The sequence below is a fragment of the Macaca mulatta genome, chromosome 17 (assembly GCF_049350105.2).
Source record: "Macaca mulatta isolate MMU2019108-1 chromosome 17, T2T-MMU8v2.0, whole genome shotgun sequence".
Lineage (NCBI taxonomy): Eukaryota > Metazoa > Chordata > Mammalia > Primates > Cercopithecidae > Macaca > Macaca mulatta.
Genome location: NC_133422.1, coordinates 107007937 through 107027653, shown reverse-complemented (window position 1 = coordinate 107027653; position 19717 = coordinate 107007937). Strand labels below are relative to the sequence as shown.

Here is a 19717-nt window from a genome sequence, read left to right as displayed (position 1 = left end):
CCCGACTGGTTCATTAACCCTTCCTCCTACCTCCCTTTTTCTCTTGATGTTAAATGTTACTTTGTTTGTTGCGGAGTATTTAAAACATTTATGTATTGATTAGGTATACTATAACTATGGTTTACAATATTGACCAATGTGAGGAGTGGCTTGAGCCTGGGTGCCCGCTGCTGGAACTACCCAGTGACAGGAAGCACCAGCAGTTCCTGGCTTTTGTGATTGAAATAACGTCAACAAAAGCCTCACACTACGGAAAGACACAAGTGCACGTGGACCCGGTTATCTCTAACCTTGCACCACTCATGACAAACAGCATCTCATAGGGGGTAAAAGTGAGCCAGTAAGTTTCCAAAGGAGTATGCCTAAGAGCAGAGAAACTAGAATAAAAGAGATTATTCCCAAAGTAAGAAGAGAGAAACAGCTGAGGGCAAGCACCATGCAGCCGCGTCCTCCGGGTTTAACCAAGGGGGCAACTCCTCCCACCAGGGCAGATACAGTTGCCTGCGCCCGTCCCAGAACCCAGCAGACACGTCCAGGCTGGGTGGGATTGCAAGGTGTCTCTGCCTGGCGCACGCCTTTCCTCCCCTTGTTGCCCCAGTAAGGGCAAGATGTTTCCGCATTCAACGTTCCATCAGAAAATCGCCGGATCACCCGAAATAACCAACCTTCCACCGTGGGTCACGCCTTCCCCAACCTCACCATCAACTCTGCTAGGGTCTGCGTTGTGGCTGCCAGTCAGGTTAGAATGGGGTTAGAACGCATGCAAGGACAAAGGAGATTTTTAAAAAACAGGCTGAAAACCACTTTTAGCCAGGGTTAGTCCCTAATGGAAGTTTCACGTTTCAGCTGAGACAAACAAAACCTATTAGCTGAACGACACCGGGGGGCAGAGCAGAAGCAAACCAGCCAGCCTCAGTCACTGGATCAATGTTTACAGCGGCCATTCCCCCTAATGGCCGGTTTTCAAACGTACAGGTATCCAGTGACACAGCAACTTCTTGTTCTGCTGTCTGTTTATAGCTTCAAACAGCAGCGCTCCTTGTTTGATGGTCAGAAGATCGTGGGCACTTAGGCGTTTCTAAAAATAGGCTTCCTCCTGACTCGCTGTCTCTGCCGCCTCATAGTCCAGGGAAGCGGCGCGTGGCGCCTGTGCCTGCCCGTCTCTCAGCGGCTCCCGGGAGCACCCTGGACCCCAGTGGACGTGTGGGGCTTGCTTGGGTGTAAAAAATGCAAACAAGCCCTCTGCAGGTGGACCGCGTTTCCACCGCTGTGCTGAGACACACGGCTCTCTCCCACCTTTGTCCCAGCATGCAAGCAGGGCCTGGGGTCTGGGGTGAGGCTTCATGTGGGTGCGCCCGTCCCTCTGTCCTCCTTGGTCAGAGCCACTGGCATCTGCTGGGGCAGGATCAGAAGCGCCACTGGTTCTCCCCACTCTCATCACACTCATGGTAATGATGACTGGATTTCTCTCCTTCCTTTTTTCTTATTTTTCCCCCAAACAAATCTCAGGTATTTTCAAGGCTCTCGGTGGCACTTTCCTGCCATGAAAATATTTTTCACACAAAATCACTTGGGTCACAATGATCCACAAAAGCACAGGGACATCCCTTTGATCTGGAAACACAGTAAACCTGGGAAATGCTGGATGCCAGCAAACCTAGACCATAGTTTACTGGGTCCAGAACTGAAATAACGATATAAATTCTCACCCCAAATCATTCTTGGCCTACTCTGGATTGCCTAATTCTGATAGTCTGCAGCAGTGGGAAGAAACACAGCTTCCTAAGAGTCCAGACACAGGAGACACAGAGGAAAAGAGCCGGCAACCAAAGCATCGCTTGGAGCCCACGGCACGTCCAAGGATCAGGAGGGCGCAGTTAGAACAGACTCCGCAGGACTCATGAAATGCAGCAAGAGCAAAAATAACGCTGATTTCATGCGATTCACCCTCCATTTTTGACAGGAATACATTTCTGACCAGGCAGCTTGTGAAGCAGCAGCCGTGGTTAGTGGCTTCCGTTTACAGCCACGTGGGATGCCACGGAACGTGCAAGGAAGCAATCAGACAGACCTGGCTTCCCCGTGGCTCTGAAGCCGGCCTCGGCACGGTGCCTGCACGGTGCCTCCGTTGGGACAGAGACGCCTCTTCATCACAGGGCACCGGGCAGGCTCACCCATCCCTCTGCACATCAGTGCTAGAAATCGGCAGCTTCCTCTTAGACTCAGGCCGGTGCGTTCCTCACGGCCACGTGTTTCTGCCTGTAACTGAGGCTCATCTCACCTGGAAAACCAGGGTGGTGACGAGGTTCACATGACTGAGCTAAGGGCCAGCTCTGGGGAAGCTGGGAGAACTATAAACAAGCATTAGAGCTTGAGGCCAAGGTCCCTGCTCCAGTGTGCAGACAAGAACCTGGTTTTGGCTTTGGCCAGAGGAAGCGCAGCAAAGAGGCCACGGCTGCCAGGGACCCGGGTCACGGGCTCCTTCAGTTCACCTCCAAACGCAGCAGGCAGAGGGTCGCAAGCCACTGGCCAGGACAACCATCCCGGGAGCCCCGGGGCTGAGGCCATGCTGCACCTGCTGTGCCTTTGCACCTCAGAGAGGAGGGCAGGGAGGTCCTGTGCCAGGTGTGGAGCTCAGTCCTGGCACACGCTTGGGGGTGTGAGTGGTGCTGAGTCAAGAAGAGAAAGGCAAGTGGGGAAAGCCGGGGCGTGGGGAAGGGTAGGAGCCTGGGAGGAGCTGGGGGGCGGCCCTTGGGGCCCCATCATTGCTCCTGTCTCCTGACTTGCAAACCTGCCCCCAAAGCAGTTCCACCCCCGACCACAAACACCTCCCTATCAATACACTCTGGCTCATCCCGTTACTAACGTCACAGTGCAGCTTCCACTGCCCCTCGCAAGTGAACCGCAGGTGAAGACAAGAGAGCGCCAGTAATCGGAAAACAGGCCCAGCATGAGGATGAGCAGCAACTCCGCCCTGAGGACTAGGTGAAACCAACTGGCAGGAGAAACGCTCGAGCCTCAGCACCCGACCTCCAGACTCTTCCCAAGCCGCCGGAAAACACTGCGTCCCCCGCGAGCCCAGCGGGAACACTGAGGGGTCACTGTGTTTATTTCCCACGACTCAGTCCCTCCGTCTAAAGATAAATTAGCCAGAAAACTAAGCAGGCATATCCCAATTCCAATTCAAACAAACATGTTAGTATACGTGTCGCCTTTTAAGAAGCAGAAATTATATACCTTCCAAATGCATTGTAGGCATATTTCCAAAATATTGAATATATATCTAATGAAGACAACTGCAGGACTGCGAGTCAGTAATTACAGCCTGCTGTTTGGTGAAAATACAGGCAAACTGGATAACAGCATACACAGAACAACTCCAGACACCGCGGCGGTTCAGCTGGCGACAGTCTGCGAATGCGCTGCCTGCAATCCCGCGGGCACCCTGGATCCCCGAAGCTGAGACTCCACGGAAGGGACAGCGCAGCGTCCACTGGAGAGGCTGAGGTTGCCCCACAGCCAGTGGCCGACGCCAACTCTGCAGAGGAAGAGGCCGCAGAGGGCAGAAGTGGAAGTGAAGACGCTGCTGGTGGAGGTAGAGGCGGGTGCCTGGGGCTGCCTCTGTGTCCCACGTAACTCATCACAGTGGCCAGGCTCTGTGCCATCCTGGGAGGCCAGAATAAAAGGAAGGACGGCTATAAGGAAGGAGGAGGAGGCATAGAGGGAATTCCCAGAAGCAAACAGGCACTTGGAAAACCTTCAGGAGAAAGGAAAGAAACAGGAGGACGTGGATCCCAGGGGTGACGGGGCTGCCACCAAAGCCACCACCAACCCAGGCCAGAGAGCAGTGACCAGAGAAGGGCATTTCTGTGACCAGTGCTTGGTGGGGAAGTGAGGAGCCAGACGGGGTTCCCCACCCAGCAGCGAAACCACAAGTCCGCGAGCCACACCTAAGTGCTGCGGGGGGTCCACACACAGGCACTGCCACCGAGCAGGTGACAAGGATGAGCCTCAAGTCAAGCCCACAGGTGCACTCACACTCTGGAGTCCTAGACCCGAGCTCTGAGAGATTTCAGAGTTTGCAGTGTGGATACTGATATCATTGACCAAGTGGGGAAAGTAAAGGTGGCAACTTTTTATTATGAGACTGGATATCAGAAAAACGTCCTCTCTTCACAGTAAGAGAAAAGAGTCACACACGTTTCAAAAGCCGGTTATGTGCAGATGATCAGACAGTCACAGATATTCTGTGGTTAGGCAAAAAGCCAGGCTCCCAACAGCACCCCCACATCCTCCCCACCTTCCCACAGGGGCCCCCAACACCCCCACATCCTCCCCACCTTCCCACAGGGGCCCCCGACACCCCCACATCCTCCTCACCTTCCCACAGGGGCCCCCGACACCCCCACATCCTCCCCACCTTCCCACAGGGGCCCCCGACACCCCCACATCCTCCCCACCTTCCCACAGGGGCCCCCGACACCCCCACATCCTCCCCACCTTCCCACAGGGGCCCCCGACACCCCCACATCCTCCCCACCTTCCCACAGGGGCCCCCGACACCCCCACATCCTCCCCACCTTCCCACAGGGGCCCCCGACACCCCCACGTCCTCCCCACCTTCCCACAGGGGCCCCCGACACCCCCACGTCCTCCCCACCTTCCCACAGGGGCCCCCTGACACCCCCACGTCCTCCCCACCTTCCCACAGGGGCCCCCTGACACCCCCACGTCCTCCCCACCTTCCCACAGGGGCCCCCCGACACCCCCACGTCCTCCCCACCTTCCCACAGGGGCCCCCCGACACCCCCACGTCCTCCCCACCTTCCCACAGGGGCCCCCCGACACCCCCACATCCTCCTCACCTTCCCACAGGGGCCCCTAATACCCCCACATCCCTCCTCACCTTCCCACAGGGGCCCCCAACACCCCCACATCCTCCTCACCTTCCCACAGGGGCCCCTAATACCCCCACATCCCTCCTCACCTTCCCACAAGGGCCCCCAACACCCCCACATCCTCCTCACCTTCCCACAGGGGCCCCTAATACCCCCACATCCCTCCTCACCTTCCCACAAGGGCCCCCGACACCCCCACATCCTCCCCACCTTCCCACAGGGGCCCCTAATACCCCCACATCCCTCCTCACCTTCCCACAAGGACCCCCGACACCCCCACGTCCTCCCCACCTTCCCACAGGGCCCCCCGACACCCCCACGTCCTCCCCACCTTCCCACAGGGCCCCCCGACACCCCCACGTCCTCCCCACCTTCCCACAGGGGCCCCCGACACCCCCACGTCCTCCCCACCTTCCCACAGGGCCCCCGACACCCCCACGTCCTCCCCACCTTCCCACAGGGCCCCCGACACCCCCACATCCTCCCCACCTTCCCACAGGGGCCCCCGACACCCCCACGTCCTCCCCACCTTCCCACAGGGGCCCCCAACACCCCCACGTCCTCCTCACCTTCCCACAGGGGCCCCCGACACCCCCACGTCCTCCCCACCTTCCCACAAGGGCCCCAGGCACCCCCACATCCTCCCCACCTTCCCACAGGGGCCCCCAACACCCCCACATCCTCCCCACCTTCCCACAGGGGCCCCCGACACCCCCACGTCCTCCCCACCTTCCCACAGGGGCCCCAGGCACCCCCACGTCCTCCCCACAGGAATCCGTGTTCAAAGCTGTTTCCTGCAGAACTGGGCACCTGCTTTAGCTTCCAGCACAGTGAGCGTGGAGGGACGAGGCTCCCTCAGGTGCTCTGTCCCATCCTGGGGGGTGGGCGGAAGCTGGTGAGGGAAACCCTCCCCCTTCCCCTTCCAGTCTCCCCAGGGAGACGGATGCAAGCATGTGACAGCGGCCCTGCAAGGACCCTAACCCCAGAAGACATTGCCGGGGCAGTCGCTGAGCTGAGGCTGCAATAGAGGTTCAGCCAGGATGCCCCTTCCGGATGCAGCTCTGCAGGGAGGAGAGTCTGGTAAAAAGAGGGTCCCAGGAATGCCCCGTGACAGCCTCTGGGTGAGGAGCTTCTCCCTCCAGCAGGGGTGTCCAAGGGAGAGAATGCATTTATGGGTTCTTACTTTCTGCTTCTGGTTGAGCCAGTAAAGCCCCTTCCTCATCCCTCTTCCTCTTATTACTAGAGACAGAAACGAAAAACCATGGCTTCAAGCTGCTAAAAGCCTAAAACAAGACGAAACAGAAAGACAACAACAAAATAGGGCAGGTCGGATGACCTTGCACGGAGAGGCAGAGATCGCCTCGTCTGAAGAATAAGAAGCCCGTCTCCACCACTATTCCTTCCTCAAGCAGGTGGGCATGTTGGAAAATGCTGCGTCAATTTCTACAACCTGTGACGGGGGATCCAACCCCGACCATATCCGAAGAATCCACACTTATGAACTAAAACTGCCCGTGGTCAGCTCAAGGATCAATGCTGGACACCGGCCTGCAAGGAAGCCGCGGCTTCAGAACAGGGAGGACCCTGGCGGTCACGCCTGCTCTGTGCCGTGAGGGAAGCAGCTGCTTTACAGGAGTTCATTACATAAAACTGTCTGTGTTGTTGGTTTGCTAAGCTCCGCACCGAGAATTGTTCATGAACATCCTTCAGATCCACTAGAGCAGGCTCCGGTCAGTCAGTCGCTTTCACTCGCAGAGACGTTTCCCGACACCTAACTGGAGTATTTAGCACCCAAGATGCTTTGTTGAAAGTGAATCTAGTTTTCAGATTGAATGGTTCTTACGTCTCTCGCAAACCCGTGACTCATTCAAAAGATCAACCCTCGCTCTCACCATGAACATGGACTGAACGCTTCCTCCTGTGTCTGAAGTTCACTTCGGCGATTTCAGTACGTTCTCCCTCACTCAGAGGCCGCTCCTTCATCTTAACTGTGTCCCAGAGACACGCTCAGAAGAACGTGGAGTGGACAAAGAAACGGGGCCGAATCGGATGGAGTGAAGGGAAGGGAACAGAGGCGGGGCCTGCCCAGAGGAGGCTGTGCCAGCGAGACCACGAAGGCGTAATTCAGGCAGGACTGAGGGTGAAGACATCAGAGGTGAAGCGTCCAGGAGCGACGTCGCCGTGAACACAGAGGCACCACTGTGCCAGGACGCCTGGGGCTGGGGTTCCGTGACCCCACACAGATACTCCTGCTTTTACGGGGGGCGACAGCGCAAGAGGGCTACTGTAAGCTGTGACTTCCAAGACCATAACAATTCCTGATAACACTTCGAACTAAAGACGTCATCTCTTTCCGCAACTTACGCTTACACCAAAAAGTATCCGAAACAGGTCTCAATCAATTTAGGGGTTTGTTTTGCCAAAGTTAAAACTGTGGCCTGTGACGTGGCTCCAGGAGGTCCCGAGAACATGTTCCCAAGGTGGCTGGGGCACAGCTTGATTTGACATGTTTTAGGAAGACAGAAGCGACAGGCAAAGCTCTAAACCAACACATGGAAGGTGGCGCTGGTCCGGCCCGGGAAGGTGCAGCATCTCCAAGCAGGGGGTGGTGGGGCCTCCAGGCCACACGTGGACACAAAGATTTCCTGACTGGCGACTGGTTGAAAAGGTGAAACTCGGCACGAAGAGTTGAAGTCAGCGCGAAGTTAAGGAGCTCGTGGAAGCCACGCTTCCTCCACGCAGAAGGCTCCTCCAGGTAGCTTCGGAGAGTACCAGAGCTTAAAAGGGTCCAGACTCTCCAGAAAAGAGCTGGAGAGGGAAGGTGATTCTCTGCAGAATGCAGATTTCCCCCACAAGAGGCAGTGTGAGGGGCCATTTCAAAAGATGTCAATGAAATGTATTTGGAGGTGAGATAATGTCTCTCAGGGTCTGCCGTCTGCCACGCGAGGGTACACTAGATTCAGGTGGAAAACTGGTCTCTTGTTGGTACGAAGAGTCTGTTTTGCCCGTCTCAGGTCTGTTTAATGTCACTGCTGGTCCAAAGGAAGGAGAGTGGGATGAGGCCTGTCCGAGTCCCTCTTCCCATCAGAGCCTGAACCCGCCTTTCCCGTTTCCTTGGGGTCCCCGTGGCCAAGAGGCAGGTCCATTCCGTTGGTTGGGGGCTTAGAATTTTGTTTTCAGTTTACAACGTAATAGCTGTTGTTATAACGTGTGCCTGGGATTTGCTATAATCAGGCGTGGTGAGACATGCAGGCATAGAAATCCTCACGAAGATAGATCTTTATACTCAACTCCCCAGACACAGGCACTCAGCCACCACGCAGGGCTGCTCCAGGATGCACTTTTCTGCGTGTGTCAAATGCTTTTTGAAATTATAGGCATAAAATGGAGCGAACTGAAGAATGGCTTTATTCTTTGCCCCTAAGAAGTTACCAGAAAAGGATGGGTCACTGCCACCGCCTGCCTCACTCAGAGCCCAGGAGCCGCACACGGCGAGGAAGGCCTGCGCACCCGGCACACACACGACTGAGTGCCCCGGCCTCCACGCCACTCCTGGAGGGCTGCCCGTCATACTGTGGGCATTTGTAAAGAGACACTTTTTGCTTGTGATGTTTTACGTTTTATGATCTTTATTCCATGGAACTTAGCTGAGCATAACTGGGTTTGGAGGTCACGACTTTACAGCAATGGAATTGTACCGCAAGGACACAGGAGTTAAGGGGAAGAACAACGAACCACTCCCGCACATTTCCAGCCTGTGTCACACCCAAGACACCCCGTCCGTAGCTAACTTTTATCTTCAGGTGAGGAAAATGATGGAGCAGCATCCTGAAGGAGTTTATCGTGGTCTCCTCTGAACCCCGGCTGGGACTGAAGACACCTCCTGTCAGCGAGCGTTTGTTCCATCAGGCGCACGGCAGTCTCGGAGGCCCACAGAGACAGTTCTCACAAAGGCCTGGCCGTCAGCTGTCTTTCCAACAGCGGCCTGTCAGGTCACAGCTCATACTCTCAGAAACCGCTTCTCAGCTTCAGAGACCCATTTCCTAATCTCAGCGTCAGGCATCAGGAATGATGCAGAAACGCCAGTCCCGCAGTACAGATCCCAACCTCTCTGCGACAGGAGGCCAGCAGGACCCACCCCGAGCTGGGGCAGAGGAGGAGAAGGGCGTTGGGAGGTCTGCAGTTAGCTGCCCTGTGAAGGTTTCCCACACACTTAAAACACACATACACTTCATAAGCACGAGTCTCCATGATCGTAGTGAAAATGCCTCGATAACAGGGACTGTTTCCTGTTGCTTTCTATCTTCTATCACGGTCACGAACTCAAACAGCTGCTGCCAGCTTGGCCAAAATGTCCCTGGGGAGGCCCCACCCCTGCGGCAGGTTCACCGTGCAACCTGGCCACGCAGGTGCATCTCAAGGCTTTTCTAAAAGCACAGCTAGAATGAGCCACAACGTTCCAGCCGGGGCCACACCTGCTGACAAGTGGCCGACTTAAGGTGTGCAATGGTGAGGGTGTAGCATCCCCCTTATCCTCAGGGGTACCTCCAAGACCTGCAGGGATTCCTGACACAGATAGTACCTAACCCCATGTTCACGATGGGGTACCTCCAAGACCCCAGGGGATTCCTGAAACCAAGAGAGTACCAAACCCTATGTACACGATGTTTTCCCTATGAACACACACCCCTGATAAAGTTTAATTTATAATTTAGGCACAGTAAGAGATTAGCAATAACTAATAACAAAATAGAACAATTATAATAATATGCTGTCCCCAGTTTCACAGACAGAACATTCCATCTGACTGGAGATCTTGGCAACCTGAGCGTACCGTTTTCTTTTTCCTTATTAAGTCGAGAACTTTCACTTTTAACCTAAAGGAGCACCTTCCCGCTTCTCTTATGTGTACCCGCCTCGCCGGGCTCACTGCTCTTGTGCTTTGGGGCCATGATGAAGTCAAATGAGGGTTCCTTGAACACAAGCACCGCGACCCCTGGACCGTGGATCTGACAACCGAGAGGCCATAAGGGGGCGGGGAGCGTCCGCAGCCTGGAGACGCTGGACCAAGGGAGGGTTCAGTCCAGGTGGGACCGAGCGGGCAGCGCCAGATTTCACCACGCTCCGCAGAAGGGTGCACAAGTTAAAACTTGGGAATTGTTTATTTCTGCAATTTTCCTGTTAACACTTTCATACCTCAGTTACCGCGAGTAACTGAAATCACAGAAAGGGAAACTGTGGCGAAGGGGCCGTCATCCCCACTCCACCTCCCAACAACATCGAAAAAGACCTGTGGGCTGAAGGAATAAGGAAAGCATCATTACAATTACCTTTGATCCTTCCGGGCCACTGTGTTTTAAATCTCAGTTTGATTATCAAACGCAGATCAAAGCAATAAATATTTATTGGCAGAACTGTTAACAACTGCGCTGGTAACTATATTTACATAATACAGTGTAACTATATTTACGCCAACATGACCTGGTGCGTGGGAAGTCCTTCCAGCCTCGAGCAAGAAGAGGGGAACAGGACCAGCTTATGAACGCACACTGAATGTCCGTGTGAACTAGCTGAAAAAAATTAGGCAGTTTGTTTATACTGAGATCAAATCTTTTTTAAAAAGAACATTAAAAGAACAACTTAATAAACCAACCCAAATCATGTGGATATCATTTGAGCACGTTTCTATCTGGTATGTCACCAGGAACTCGTCTTCCAGAGTCCTCAGCCGAGCGGGCGATGCTAAACTTACTGGGGGCCTCTGGATGCGTCTCTGCCACCCACCCTGGACTCGGTGGGGGCCCTATACACACAGCACCAGGACGCAGCAGCCTCTGGACTCGGCGGGCCCTATACACACAGCACCAGGACGCAGCAGCCTCTGGACTCGGCGGGCCCTATACACACAGCACCCAGGACGCAGCAGCCTCTGGTTAGGATCTACGGGATGAAGGGAAGCATGAAACTCACAGTGAGGTGCCCCCTCCTCAACTGTACTTCTATGAATTTTGAATAATTAGAGAAAAACAAGAAAAGTCACTTTTATTCCCACTTTCTGGACTGCTTACATGAAGACTGAGAAATGAAAAGACTCATATTTTGCTTTTAAAATGTTAAAAGGAATCCGGCTTGGGGATGACACACGACTCTTCAACACAGTCAAGTCTTTCTATTTATCCTCCTTTAAGCCTCAAGCTGCATCTGCCACCCTAACGCATACTGACAGACGGCTTCCTGTGGTTCCTATCCAGTTAATGATGACAGGAATTAGCTCAGCATATCGACTGGACAAGGATGTGTTTTCCGTTGTAGGCACTTTTTTTTTTTAAGTGAAAAGCAACTCACATGAAAAATGCATAACTTGTTACCAAGAAGGGCACAATAGTTCTCCAAGCAAATAACCTACCCAGGGGCATTTACAAAACTTCACGTGATTATCTGGTTATAAAATGTTTATAACATTTTGTAAACAGAAGAATTTGCCATTTCAGAACTGACTTCATTCTGTCTCCTTGGCAAAATAGGAAAAAATAAAATTTTTCTATTAAAAAAATTAAGTTTACAAAACAGGCACTGAAAACCTTCCAGATCATCCTAGAAACATCCTTTACACAGTGAGCAGAAGATAAAGAGTACCAACTTCCAATTTCTGCATCAATAAATGAAAGTACATTTGCCAAGCCCTTCACGGTGATAGAGAAGTTTTATTGGTGTATAAGTTCAATGAACTGTTAACGTAAAACTGAAAAGTCATCGTCACAGCTGACTGAATTTCTTTGTTACATCGCTCAGGTTAAAAATGTGTCCACGCATTGTTGTTGAAAGAGCACGCAGGTTAGGAAGTCTTCAGAGCGGGATCTTGGGAGCAACCCCCACTGTCAGGACAGTCCAAAGTCTCCGGACCCTGCCAAGCGTGTTCTGGGTGGCTGGACCAAGACTGCTCCCAGGTGAGAGCCTCTGCTTCAGAGTGAGACAGATCCAGGTTTAAACCCCAGCACGCAACAGGGAAAACCTCTCCAGAGCGCTGCAGGATGTGGCCGCATCCACCTAGAGTTGCCCCCAGCTCCCACAGCCTCCTCCTGCTCTAAGCCCATCCTTTGCTGCAGGCACCAGTGTTTCTGCAGCAAATCCTCAGCTCTGTCTGAGCCCTCGCCCAGCATAAGAGGGGAACACCACGTGGGGAACGGATGAATTTCTATATCCTGCACACGCTGCTGTTTTTACAAGAGAAGCATTTGATGTTGTGTTTACCCACGGAAGTGACAAAACATAAATGTCACTCAACTTTTTATTAAATGAATTGGTTCAATGATTTTCAATCTTAACTGAAAATGTAATGTACAAAATGAAGACTACAAAACTGTACATTCCAAAGCCAATTTTTTGGATGACGGCTGTTTCTGAGTCAGTTTGCATTTATGAAGAGCACACACCCCACGGTAATGAACCGTTCTGAGATAATATAACTGTGTATGAAAATTGAAAAATGCTTCACAAGTGTTAGTTACTGGAGTGTTTAAGTGCAAGAGGAGCTAGCAAGATGGATTTAAGAAATGTGGGCCGGGCACAGTGGCTCACGCCTCTAATCCCAGCACTTTGGGAGGCCGAGACGGGTGGATCACGAGGTCAGGAGATCAAGACCATCCTGGCTAACACGACGAACCCCGTCTCTACTAAAAATACAAAAAAATTAGCCAGGGGTGGTGGCAGTAGTAGTCCAGCTACTTGGGAGGCTGAGCCAGGAGAATGGCGTGAACCTGGGAGGTGGAGCTTGCAGTGAGCCGAGATCGCACCACTGCACTCCAGCCTAGGGACAGAGCAAGACTCCATCTCAAAAAAAAAAAAAAAAAAAAAGTGAAGTGTTTACTGACCCATTCTTCTTACTTCAAATGTCTTTAGTGGCCGGGCGCAGTGGCTCACGCCTATAATCCCAGCATTTTGGGAGGCAGGGGTGGGTGGATCACCTGAGGTCAGAAGTTCAAGATCAGCCTGGCCAACATGGTGAAACCCTGTCTCTACCAAAAATACAAAAATTAGTCAGACATGGTGGCAGGCACCTGTAATCCCAGCCAGTTGGGAGGCTGAGGCAGGAGAATTGCTTGAACCTGGGAAGTGGAGCTTGCAATGAGCCGAGATCGTGCCACTGCACTCCAGCCTGGTGACAGAGCAAGACTCCGTCTCAAAAACAACAACAAAAATGTCTTTAGTGTAAAAACAAAGGCTGAGACTTGGATGGAACCTGAGTAGCATGTGTCCTGCACTCATGCTTGTGGCATGGACTCCCTGGAAGCTTCTGGAAGTTCAGAAACAGCTCTCTGGGAACCCCACCACACTGGCCCCTGGCTCCCCTGACATGGTGTGCAGACGTGCAGCCACTCACCCTCGCCAGAACCTTGCCTTCCTGCCGCACACACACGATCCTCGAAAGACAGACTGCGGCGAAACACACAGCAAGGCAATCGGGAAGAAAGACGTTTTGAGTAGGTGTTTTTAAAGACTTTTGTTTTTAATACAACTTAATTGTTTATATAATTTAATGTTTAACAGTGTCTCCTGAGATTCCTGAACACTGAACAACTGGCCTGCTGGTCCATGCCCCCTTGCCCTTCCCTCGTGGGGTGAGACGAGGCGGCCAGCCTGGGAAGGGAATGGGCGTCCTGTCCACCTCCGTGACGGGACCTCTCGCTTTTCCTGATTCAAATCAGTTCTCCTCTGCAAGGCTCTAAAAATAATAGCCCCGTTGTGGAAACACCAAGTAAAATGTGAAAAAATAGAGAAGCTAGTCTTGACCTGAACAGACCTTGCAGTTTTCGCAAATACCTGTGACAGTAATTAACACAGACATAAGAGGAAGTCATGATGACAGTAAGAGACTCGGAAAACAAGTGGATTAAACACATTGCCTTCTAGAAAAAGCTGCGTGAAATGGGTTTGGAATTTCTGTTTACTCGAAAGATGAAAGCTTCCTATGTTTGTTCACCACTGGAGAGAACACAAGAGCCAGAAAAACAGCACGTCTTTGTTTTGCCATGAGCACAGCTCTGTTCCCGGACTCTCGCCCCTGCTTTCTGTCACAGGCGGCCGTTCTTGTAGGGTGGACTCCCTAAATCCACGAGCTTGGATAGCTCCACTTCAGATCGTGGCAGCAGTAACTTTCTATGTTTTGCCTAAATAAAAAGCACTTAGTATGCTATCTCATGCACAGTAGGTGCTCACATCGATGTGGAATAAATCCACATAAACCTAATTCTTAAAAGATGATCATTTTGTAAACGATGTAACTGGTATGTAACAATTTCAACTAGCAAATTACTAGATGTAGTTGATGTGTTGGGAGCAGGCCCCACCCTGGGAGCAGGCCCCCCATCAACTGCCACAAGCTGCTCTGACTGCCGTGGAAATCATCCGACACCACACAGGCTGCCCTGGGGTGCAGAGGGCCGTGCCCCAGAAGAAAGGCAAAGAGGCGTCTGGGAAGCTTGGTCACCAGCCGAGAAGCACCTCGGACACCGTCCAGCCTCTCCAGGTGAGGCCCACCTGAACTCAACCGCCGCCAGCCGATCTGAAATCGTGTCTGCTGTTTTTCATGCCATCCCCTACCTGCCCTGCCATCCGCTAGACTCTGGGAGGTAAGGTCTGGTGACAGGGACCCTGTTGCCAAGAGAGTGCCCCAGTGAGTGGTCAGGTTCAACAGGCACACACGCTCTGGGCAGAAGGCAGATGCAGGGGCCTCTCCGGGACTGGGCGGGGACCCTGATCCTAAAGCCCAACACGCAGATGAGAGAGGTGGCCTGCGGGGTCTAGAGAGAAAGAACTGCCAGGAAAAACACTTGCCCCTTTCCTGAAGGCACCGCAACGATGGACATGACCCTTAGTTATTTGGGGTCAGAGGTCGATTTGCACAGCCAGCCAGAATCATAGGCCCTGCCTGCACTCTGTTTCATAGGCTAAATTTTATTTAATTTGTATTTTGGTTTTGGCTTTGTAGTTTAATGTTGTAAGGATATCATTATAATCAACATATGTCAACACCAAGGTTTCTAAGAAATTTATGCTGCTCTAAGTAATGCTTCCATGACAGGAAATGGTTCTGGGAGCCGCTCTGAGTGAGGCTTCCATGACAGGAAATGGTTCTGGGAGCCGCTCTGAGTAATGTTTCCATGACTGGAAATGGTTCTGGGAGCCGCTCTGAGTAATGTTTCCATGACTGGAAATGGTTCTGGGAGCTGCTGTGAGTGATGATCCGTGATTAGAGATGGTTCTAGGAGCTGCTCTGAGTGATGCTTCCATAACTGGAGATGGTTCTGGGAGCTGCTGTGAGTGATGATCCATGATTGGAGATGGTTCTGGGAGCCGCTCTGAGTGATGCTTCCGTGATTGGAGATGATTCTGGGAGCTGCTCTGATTGGTGTTTCTGTGATTGGAAATGGTTCTAGGAGCTGCTGTGAGTGATGATCCGTGACTGGAAATGGTTCTGGGAGCCGCTTTGAGTGATGCTTCCGTGATTGGAGATGGTTCTAGGAGCCACTGTGAGTGATGATCCGTGATTGGAGATGGTTCTAGGAGCTGCTGTGAGTGATGATCCGTGATTGGAAATGGTTCTGGGAGCCGCTCTGATTGGTGTTTCTGTAATTGGAAATGGTTCTAGGAGCTGTTACTGACAATTACCAGGCTCTGGACAATGCACATGACCAATGGCCTTGAAGGCAGGATCCATAGCTTGTCCATTTTTAAATCCCTTGCCCCTGGTGGAGTTCAGTGAGTGAGGTCTCTGGCACAAAGCTTGACACACACAGATGCTCAGTTGCTGTTTTCTGAATGAATACATACATGCCTGCCGCCTTGGTGGAGGCAAATTAACGCTTTAGCTATACTGGACAATTTTCCCAGGATGGAAATGGAATATTTGCAAGCTTTGGGGTTTGAAGGCAGGCATCAACTCTAGGTTTACATGAGGGGTGTTCATGAGTGACGTCAACATCACACCACAGCCAGGCAACGTGTGTCCCTGGGCAGCGGGTTCAGGTCGACAGTCACATCTGAGCCTCACGTGAACCCTGCAGGTATTCACCTGTTTTGCTGACAAGGAAGTTGAGAAAAGAGTCCATGGAGACAAGCCAACGACCTTTATTATCATAAACTAACTATATAACGTCTGCAGCCTTACACATGAGGGATGGTTCTGGTCACCTCCAGGCACTCACATGGGGGTGTCTGACGTAGAACCCACGGCAGCCGCACACACGGACAGTCCACCCGTTTCTAGCCCAGCTTTAAAAACCAACAACAAAATCCAAAACGGTGACAGCCTGGCTGCCATTTCTGAATGCCTGGGAGGCGGCCAGAAGTGGCAAATGCCAACCTTGGCCACAGCCCTGCAGGGAAGGTGCTTCTTGTGTCCGTTTTACAGGCAAGAAACGGAGGCTCTGAGAGGACCTGGAGGGACCCCATAAGCAGTTCGGGGCCATCCTCTGGCAAGCGCCACGTGGATGACGCTACAAGGGGCGCCGATGAGAAGCGGAAAACCGGTCTCTTGGTGTAGAAAGACCGTCCAAGCTGGACAGAGTTCCAGGATCTGAAGAGAGGGTGGGGCTGTGCAACGGACAGCAGAAGAAGCGAAAACTAGTGACCTCTGACCTGTGAAGTGGGGGCCCACAGACCAGCCCCCAGTCCGCGTGCAGCCTGCAGCTTGTCTGTGCAGTCCGTCAATTGAGAATGCTTTTACATCCTTAAATGGTTGAAAAAAATCAAAAGAAAAGTAACTGTCTGGGGATACGTGAAAATGATCGGAAAGTACAATTTCCTCGTCCTCAGTCGCCTTTCATGGGCCCACAGTGGCCCTCCGAGCCATGGACTGACAACGGCTGCCCTGGCTACCAGGGCACAGCTGGCACTGCAGAGGCCAAAAAGCCCGGGTCCTCGCCATCCAGCCCTCGGCAGGAGCTCTGCACCCACCTTGGAGCAGGTCAGGCACACACGCTGGGGAGGGGCACCTAGGAGGGCTGGGGAAGCCCTTGGGGGGCCGGGCCAGCCTTCCCGGGGCTCCATGGACAGGTGGTGGATTGTGGATCACGGACAGGACTCCTGAGCAGGCTTGCAGGGTGGAGCCCTCCCACCCACGCATTTGTGACACGCCCCTTGGCGGCCAGGTGCCCTGCAGCGTGAGACATTCCCGCCAATGAGACCCACGGGCTTTGGAGGCAATGGGCCCACCTGTGAGTGGAGTACAGAGCGTGGGGGAACAGCTTCCCAGGAGTCTGGGGCTCGACCTCTCCAAGAGGCCCTGAAGGTGGCCTGAGAGCCCCGCTCTGGAAGTTCTGCCTCTCGGGGGGCAGCGTGGAGCACAGTGGCTGCAGTGAGCCCCGCCTGGCTCTAAGCACCACTTCCCACACATGCAGCTTTGGCAGGTGCATTAGCCCAGCTCTCAGTTTCCACGGTGGGAGAGCACGGCTGTGGGGTGGCGCCTGCCTCACAGGGCCGCTGGGAGGGATGCCTGGGTTACAGTGAACATGAGGAGCAGGCTCATAGACCCCACACATGGCGAGCGTTATCCCAGGGGCATGCAGAGGTGGGACTGGAGACCGAGTTTCCAAAGACCAAGAATCGGCCAACGCACTGAAGGGCAGATGACAGAGGTGAATGGTCCCACCAGTGAGAACCCGGCCCTGTTATTCCAGGGCCTTCTCTGCCTTCTGTGAGAAAATGACTTTCCCAGACCCCAGCGCGGGCCTTTCTCACATCTCAGCAGCAGGGACCACGGCTCCAACAGCATCGCAGGATGAAGGCCCCAGGCGCTGAAGAGGGTGAAGCCAGACCCCGCCTCCATCCCGAAACACCGGGGACCACAGTGAAAGTGCCACGCCTGGGATGCTGCCTGGCCAAAGGCTTTGATCGGCCCCTGCCAGGCGTGTGGCAGAACCGGCTTCAGAGGCAGCTGTGCCCACATCATGAGCTCTAATGATGCCCCGGGAAGAACACAGACGGCTTCTTTCTCTAATTCCTCAGCATGTTTTTAAATTTAAGTAACTCTACATTGGATTTTGGAAAAAGCGCTTCTAACATAAGCCTGTTTGACTGCAGTTAAATAATTTATAGGTCTCTTGGCTTGTGAATCATTGTCTCCATTACCCTTTTTTATGTGACTCACATCATTGCTCCATTATTATTAATAATAAATATATCAAGCATCAGGCACACAAAAATATCAAGAATAAAGAAATATATAAAGAGCTCCTCATACTGACAAAAAAAAAGATATAACCCAAATGAAAGACGGGCAACAGATATAAACAAGCTGTTCTTTTTTAAAAAAGAGAAAAGAACGGCAAATGGACTTAAACACATAAAAAGATTCTCAACCTGCCTGTTAGCAGGACAAACACAAGATAAACCACAATGGGACGCGGCGTCTCGTCCAGCAGCGGGAGGAAGGCCCAGAAGCTGGGCAGCGCAGGCCGCCGGCAAGGTAAGTAGAGAACAGACACCCTCCTACAGCACTGACCGGCAAACTGCAAACGCACCCCTCCTCTCAGAAATCTCCCTTCTCCAAAGCGATCCCAAAGCCGTCCTCGCAGAAATATAACTGATGTACTCACAAGGCGTCTGCAGCACTATTTATAAAAGCAGAAGACTGGAGACCAGCTGTCCATAATGGGGGGCGGCCGGGGGGTCCACAGGAGAACATCACGCAGCTGTGCAGACACGCGCACGCCATCCACATAACACGCAGGTACGAAGGGGTTGTGAGGCAGAGTAAGAGAAAAAAGTACGTGCCGGGGTAACCGTAAGCCACCATATATGTCATTGAGAACACTGGCTTATTTACCCTGGGCCTGATGTCACTGACTTCTACCTCCTGCCCCAAGATGTAGAGTGAAAGATGAAAACATGGCCTGTTAACTCATCTGTGGGCAGGATGTGAAGACCATGTAGCACATGTGATGAAATACACAGCCAGTCCTTCCACAAACTCCGAAGGACACGGCTCCTTTGGCGGAAGCCACTCCTAGGTGGGTGCATCCTGGCTGACATTCCTGGAAATTCCCGATGCTACACTGACAACAACTACATTCTCTGTAGCAATTTTAGGATGGCAAGCAAGGACATTGTGGTTATCGGTGATGGAAAGTAAATTCTTGGCATTCTACTGCTACTCCAGGCTATTAAACTACATTACGGTATTTTTTTTTTTTTTTTTTGTGGAAATGTGTGGTTCGTTCCATTGAGAGGGCAATTAAGTTTGTATGGTCAGAACATCTCTGAGTAAAATCCCTCATTAATTTTCTCACATAGAAATACACAACCCGTCAGATGGAGGCGTATTCAGTGCTGAAGACGATGGCGGGAGGCTGGGGGTGGCGACACAGAGAGGAGCCCCCATCACTCACAGCCCACTCTGCACAGGTGTGCCCACCAGGCACAGGGGTGCCCACTCCACACAGGGGCGCCCACTAGGCACAGGGGTGCCCGCTCCACACAGGGATACCCGCTCCACACGGGGTGCCCACCAGGCACAGGGGTGCCCGCTCCACACAGGGCACCTGCCAGGCACAAGGTGCCCGCTGGGAGGATTCTCCTGAGCTGTACTCCCCACCCCCGGGAACCCAGGAGGTTTCGGTAAGGTCGTGGCGTGTCACTCCTGTGCTCAAACACGTCCTCGCAGGAGGCCTCCCTGACTGCAGCACAGAAAACAGCTGTGCTCCTCCTGGCCCCCTGAGACCCCCTATCCTGCCTCATTTTCTTCTCCATGCACATCCCCACCTGACACAGCCGCCATTACTACTGTGGCTTCTCTGCTGCCAGACTTCCCCCCACCTTGG

General features: G+C 52.9%; 1 protein-coding gene across 12 annotated transcripts in view; it reads right to left on the bottom strand.

Moving 5' to 3' along the window:
• Positions 1-19717, bottom strand: part of ATP11A (ATPase phospholipid transporting 11A) — a 184986-nt gene that overhangs the window by 102313 nt on the left and 62956 nt on the right. For 2 of the 12 annotated variants that reach the window (XM_077974065.1, XM_077974066.1), the window contains exon 1: positions 18494-18859. The exons of the other annotated variants lie outside the window; for them this stretch is intronic. The gene's annotated coding sequence lies outside the window, so the exon portion shown is untranslated. Of the gene's footprint in view, positions 1-18493; positions 18860-19717 lie in introns of those variants that run through there. 12 annotated transcript variants of the gene reach the window in all.